This window comes from Equus caballus, chromosome 9, assembly GCF_041296265.1.
Source record: "Equus caballus isolate H_3958 breed thoroughbred chromosome 9, TB-T2T, whole genome shotgun sequence".
In the NCBI taxonomy this organism is placed as follows: Eukaryota; Metazoa; Chordata; class Mammalia; order Perissodactyla; family Equidae; genus Equus; species Equus caballus.
Genome location: NC_091692.1, coordinates 8,375,025 through 8,381,633, shown reverse-complemented (window position 1 = coordinate 8,381,633; position 6,609 = coordinate 8,375,025). Strand labels below are relative to the sequence as shown.

Here is a 6,609-nt window from a genome sequence, read left to right as displayed (position 1 = left end):
ATCCTGGGCTTAACACACTTGGGGGATAAACTGAAAGTTGTGTGATATTTAACCTGGAGAAGTGCCAAGGACAAAGGACAAAGCTCCCTCACTGTGGGAGTGACTTTGGTCATACACAAGTCAACAGTAGGAGACACTAGAACGGTTGCAGAGGAAACTATAAGCACTTTCCCAGAACTCTGACAAAAGAATATGGGCACCTGACTCTCATGGATTCTTTCATGCATTGCATACTTATTGAATACCTCCTGAGCATAAGGCACAGGTGGGTCCCAGTCACACTGATACAAAACTGAAGTTCTGTCCTCCACAAAGGAGGCAGGTGAGGGTACACAGTTGTGAAAATAAGTCCACACCCAGATAACTCAAATTATCGCTTTGCAAGTGCCAGGCTGACACTTGCATCATTTGCAGAGATTCATCGTTCCCAACAGAATGGAGTGTTGTAAGTACTCTGAAATAAACATGCATTCAGAAAGTAAAGATCTAGCATGCTCCAAAACATTAGTGACTCAGGTCTGTGGATAAGGAGTGCTCTAAGAGGTGGGCCGCCAAACTGATTAGAGGTGGAAATATGTATGTAGTCTGTTTCTTTTAATTGCCTCTCTATTTAGGGAATATATAGTAATTAATACAATTTAGCTGACAGTTACATTACACTGCCTACTTCCCTATAAATTATGTATAGAAAAATTCACACAGTGACTTATAAACACAAGATTTTGAGATTTAAATGTTCTGTGATATGCTGTGTTTCATGCAAAGTTAGTTTATTTAATGCTTTCTCTTGGAACACTTACAGTTTACATAAACATAAATTATTTGCTTAAGTCAATTAACGTAGATCATAAAGAAAACGGGACTCCTAAACTACTGTTTATGGCCGTGCTTTTCTGTGTTTATGACTGTAATTCTCAAAGCACAAGCTTGTGGAGCCATCGCTTCAGGAATCTGGAAACCGTCTGGCAACTGCTGTAAGGAATGCAGTATCCATGTTTATAGCAAAGGTGTGAGCTGAATTCTAACAGATGCAAGGCAACCCAGACAATCTAGTCTCATTCAACACATACTGCGTGGGTGCCAGTGGGGACACCATTGCTATTCTCATCCCACCCTCCTCTTGCCAGCGCTCCGGCTTATGTCGATTCCTTCAGCCACAGAATGATTTATTGAGAAATGTTAATGTCCTAAATCTGTGGTTAACAAATAGCCATAGAACTCTGGATTCACGGAAGGAAAAGGTAGACAAGATGGGGAAAGGAGGAAGGGAATTGTGTGCCAGGCGTGATTCTAAGGTGCTTTGATGTATCATTTACATTAATGATCAGAATAAACCATAGAAATAGCCAATAATATCCTCATGCCATATGTGAGCAATCTGATTTAGCTGCTATCTCTATGGTGTTATTTGAAGGATGTCTGCAAGAACCAGGAAGCCCTCCTCCCCGATGCCCCTCTAACTCTAATCCATCCTTCCAGCTATTCTCCTAAAATGCTCTGGGAGTGGCTCCAATGGGTCCAGGCAGTGCTGGGCAGTGTTGCCCCCTCAGAACACATACATCAGCATGACCTAGGAGGCTTGCAAGAGATGCAGATTCCCATGCCCCACTTGTGTTTTCAAAGGGCTAGGGTTTGGGAATGAGAAATTAGATTTCCCATTATCAGAAATTATTCTGTATTTTTCAGAACATTTTACTCATGTCTTTTTAAATAATGAGTGACCATAATAATATATATAAATCACTTTTATGTGATTTGGTTATCCTAAAAGTTTCAGTGGTTTTCTGTGAAAAAGATATAACAATGAATGAATGGTTATTTATTATTACTAAGCAATATATTGTGAAAAATTATATATTACAATAGCATGCAAAAATACTCTGTTCTTGACATAGACTTTGGGAACTTAAAATATTAAAATGTGGGAATATTAACATGAAATATCATATAAAAATCATTGAAAATTGTAAGATAATACCACAAATATTGTTCAAAAACTATCATTTTAAAATGAAATTTTAAAACATACAAAGCATTAATTGTCCTGTCTGATAGTCTTGATTTTTCTTTCTTGACATATATTCCACATGCAGAAAATTTTCTTTCATTTTGGTTGAACTGTTAAGGGAGCATCCAAAAGTTTCTTCAAGTTGGGCCTTTACGTACATATGCCTCATATAAGCTACTTTCCTCTTTTACCAGACAAATAATTTGTCTGCTTGCACTGATTTTATTTGTTTGGTTTTGGTTAAATCCGTATTCCTTTCATTCATCTATGTTTACCTATTACAAATATTAAAATACTGGAATATTCCAAGGAATATTATTCTGTAGTATTCAAATGACAAAATATCTAGATCTCCTAGCCAGATTAGCAGTACAGTAAATCACGTGCCAGAAAGGATTAATTTTGCTTCCAAAACTTATTTCTTGAGATACCACTCATAGAATTTGTATAAAGTATGTCATACATAAACACATTAATCTTTATTTTAATTACAAGAGTGACTCATTCTTAGCAGCAGATAGGGCCATGAACGCACACTCAAAATATGGCAACAGCTCAAAGCAAGACTGGCTGATGAGATCCTGACCATTCTGGTTCTCTCTTACCTTGTCCTGTCCTGGTTCCCAGAATCATTGCCCTTGACTTTCAGCTCCGAATGTCAGTGTTTCCTGCTCTTGCTCAGCTTGAGTCAGTGGATTTCTTTGAACTGGGATAGATTCTATGTCCATTGTTAAGCCTTAATTCTTGCAGGAGAATTATAGTAACTTTTTCTGTGTTCCTGATTTTTTGAATGATTTTTCTCAGTCTTGGGAAAAACATATACTTCCTGAGAGATGTCAGGAAGGAATTCCCACATGGGAACCCTATGCCCCACATCCGAGTTGTCAATAGACTGCGTCTGAGGCCGCACCCGAGAGTCCGCAATTTTAACTAGCATCCCAGGTGATTCTTATGATCACCAATGTTTAAGAACTGGCTTGCCTTTTACAGGTGTTTTTCATTAAAATATAACTATCTTTATGTGGAGAAGTACAATAAATTATTATAAATCGCTGTCACCTTAATGAGAATATATTACGTAATAGCTCTAGGGCAGAAAGCTGAAGGATTTTGAAGGAAATGGAATTCTAGAGGAGGTCTTGGAGGAGAAAGGATTAATTATGAGACCCAGTCTAGGTGAGCATTTCTGTGCTCTGCGCACCTATGGGAAGAACAAAGCACAATCAGTAAGAGGGACGAAGTAGAGAGGAAGTTTATATGAGGGAAAAGGAAACAGTGATTGTTAAAGATCAATTTAAGCTACCCTACCATTTTGCCTATGCTTTCTCTACTAAAACTGAGAGCTTGAGGGAGGAAGGGAGGGAGGGTCTGGGATTGTAACCGCCTACTGGCCGGTGGGGGCAGTAGGGAGCTGCCTATAGGAGCAGAGCTATAGCAGGCTGGGTAACCAGATGCCTAGTCTGGGGGAGAACATCATGATGTCTTCAGCCTGGAAGTTAGGATTCAGAGTTAGGGCGTCCTATTGAAGAGGTGGCTACTTAAAGGTAAGCAAGGTGAACTTTTTCGTGAAAAGGTACTGGGGAATCCAGAGAACGTTGTTGCTGGATTAGCCAAATTCACTCAGATCAGCATGTGGGTTTGGATCCAAAAGCTTTTAGAAGGTATTTCAAGTCCTCTTTTTCTGCTACAAACATGTCTGTGCACAGGTGTTCCCAATAACACCAGGAGAATTACTTATTCTGAACAAAGACTACAAATGACAAAATGTATTCTGTTCTGAAGGAGCTGGCAATTAGCCTTGATATTCAAAGTGTGGCCCACGGTCCAGCAACATCAGCCTCACCTGGGAGCTTGTTATACAGGCAGAATCTTGGTTCACATCCCATACCTACTAAATCAGAATCTGCGTTTTAACAAGACATCCAGGTGATCACATGCTCAGTAAATTTTGAGAAGCGCTGGGCTCAGGCAGTGTTCTCAGCTTTTTCATGCTTCGAAATCAGCTAGAAGGTGAATTAAAGCAGATTACGGGGCCCCATTCCTAGAGTTTCTGATACAGTTACTCTAGGGCAGGGGCTGAGAATTTACAATGCTAACCGACTCTCTAGAAGTTGATGCTGACGGTGCTGGTCCCAGAGCCAAATCAGGAACCACTACCCTAAGCAACACAAACTCGGTTATTGCCCTGTAGTTTCCACATTTCTTTATCTTTTTTGTTTTGACTTTCATTCTATTAAAAGAACTCTCTGTTTCAGTCATCTGGTTCTCATATTTTATTTCATTTCATGCTATATAACATGAGAGTGACTGATACTCAGTAACCTTTCTGTCTGTCAGTTTATCACTGAGATTTAGTTATAATGTGAGGACCAGCCCCAGGAAGGATGCCCACCTACTGACCCTTATAAGGGGATCCTCATCTGTCCCAGACAATTCTTTAACCACACAGATCTCTGCCCTATTTATACGGCCCTCTTATCCAGCGCTGATTGGACCAGGGAAGGTCATGAGGTTCATCGACAGCTAGAGTGTATCTGGAAAACAGCTAACAGAAACATGTGGTAAGAAAATCTCTGTCCAAATAATGAAAATCGTGACTAATTGGACCTATTAAATTCTTTAACTTGGAAATTTAAATTGGCTACGTAAGGAGAGAATTTTTTAAGTTGCAGAAGGACAAGTTAAAAGACATACCTTGAAAATGCGGTCAAGCAGAGTCAAGGAGGAAGTAGGGGCACTAAGACAATGGCATTTATGAGGACAGGGTGAAGGAGAGAGCTCCAAAGTCTTGGTTTATATTGACAAACTTCGAACACTGAAATGCAGGGATGATAGTCTGTATCGCCTAATCAAATGTGAGCTCTATTCTCTACTCAGGAATTGAATCTGAGAATTGTCCTCTCTGCCCTGATCTTATTCCTATGTGTGGTTTGACAGATCTCACTATGGTGGGAACAGATTATTGAAGTGATAGAAACACCCCGAACATGACTGGGGCTTTGATGAAGAGAACATTCCAGCGGTTATTAGTGCTCTCACTTAAATATCTATAGCTCTCTACTCGCTGGGCAGCTGGTTGGCTTGCACTTCCTGACTCCCTTTTGGTTGAGAAGTATATCAGTCAAGATCTGGAAGAGAAGAAAATGTCACAGGCAAACAGAATAATCGAGGAGTGTTATTGCAGATTGTGGCAGAGTTTGCAGAAATCAATAAATGCAGAACCTTAGGGCTAGCAACAGGAGAGAACTGTTGTACCTAGGCCTGAAGGGACAAGGAGAGACCGTGGTTGTCTGGTTTCCAGAACCCAGAGAGGATAGCTGAACAGAGAGGGCTGCCTGACTGGAAATGGGGCTTCAGTAGAGGAACACAGCCTACCCACAGTGACCCCGAATGGAAGGACCTGAGTGAATTAATAAATCAATCCATTATCTTCCTGCCTTCCAATCACTTCTTGTGCTCCCATTGGCCGAATCCCACAGGAAGTCCTAGGACAAGAAAGTCCTAAGACAGAGCAGTGTGCAGAAGTGTGCAGAATATGTCCGGAGGAGTAAATTAAGATATTTAACACAGGTGTGCCAGAGTGGCTAGTTCTCTACAATGGCTTGCGAGCAGAAGTGATCTATATCATTTCCTGGGCAGAGCATTTAATTGTTGGTGCAAGACACTTCAGGGCTCAGAGATGTTCCAGATTGTAGCTTCTTTGTCAGCCTGAGTTGTAAAGTAACGACAATCAAAACAGAGCTTCCAGTTAACACTTGATGGGCATGTAATACAAATGAGAAATGAATCACTATGGTCTTAAGCCGCTAAGATTATGGGATTGTCTGTTATCACAGCATAACCTAGTCTAAATTACTAATACAGATGTTGTTACCTATAATTGGCATATTGTCATAACTGAGTAATTGAAATATCTGTCATTAGTTTAGGAGACGGAGTAGAAAGTAAGGGAACTGGTATTTGAAGCTGGAAGGATGGTAATTCATATTATTTGGTGATGAATCACGTGGTAAAGCTGTCATCTACATTCACTTGACAGGCAGATGATGTACCAAATGCACTTGTAATTTTAAGGAAAAGGTTGTAAAATAGAAAAGTAGAAGGATGTGTGGATTACTAGAGATATTTGACAGGGAGGGACGAAGTGAGAGAGGAGAATAGAAAAAAATTAGCCACCTTGCAAGTGGGAACTAAAGAGAATAGCTTGGCATTTTAGCCACAGAGCCTCATAAGAGGCAGCTGATTCAAAACTGATCAAAGGTAAAACTGAGACACCTTTTGACAATAAAGGCCAATTAGAATTCATTCCCTGGCAAGTTTCAAATGTAAGGTGTGGCTGCCACCCCTGTTGTAAAATCTCTGAATGGATTAAAGAATCTCAGATCTAAAGTCCATATTAGGCTATAGTATCCAGGAAACCTATTCATTTGAACAAAATGGCCCTGGGGAAAAAAAGACCAAACACGTGACTCTCCAACCAAAATCTGAAAGGGTCAAGAGTCTGAAATTAAGGCAAGAGGAAAAAGGTAGAGCATGGGAGGTGGTAAAATAACAAAGAAAAATACATCTAAAAACCTGTGACTAAAAAATAACTGTGCACA

General features: G+C 40.1%; 1 long non-coding RNA gene across 1 annotated transcript in view; it reads left to right on the top strand.

Annotated features, from left to right (window-relative positions):
- Nucleotides 1-261: 261 nt before the first annotated feature.
- The window catches only part of LOC111774913 (uncharacterized), a 30,339-nt gene continuing 23,991 nt past the window's right edge, over nt 262-6,609 (top strand). Inside the window, exon 1 of the long non-coding RNA XR_002810229.2 lies at nt 262-445. This is a non-coding gene — a long non-coding RNA (uncharacterized lncRNA). The remainder of the gene's footprint in view (nt 446-6,609) is intronic.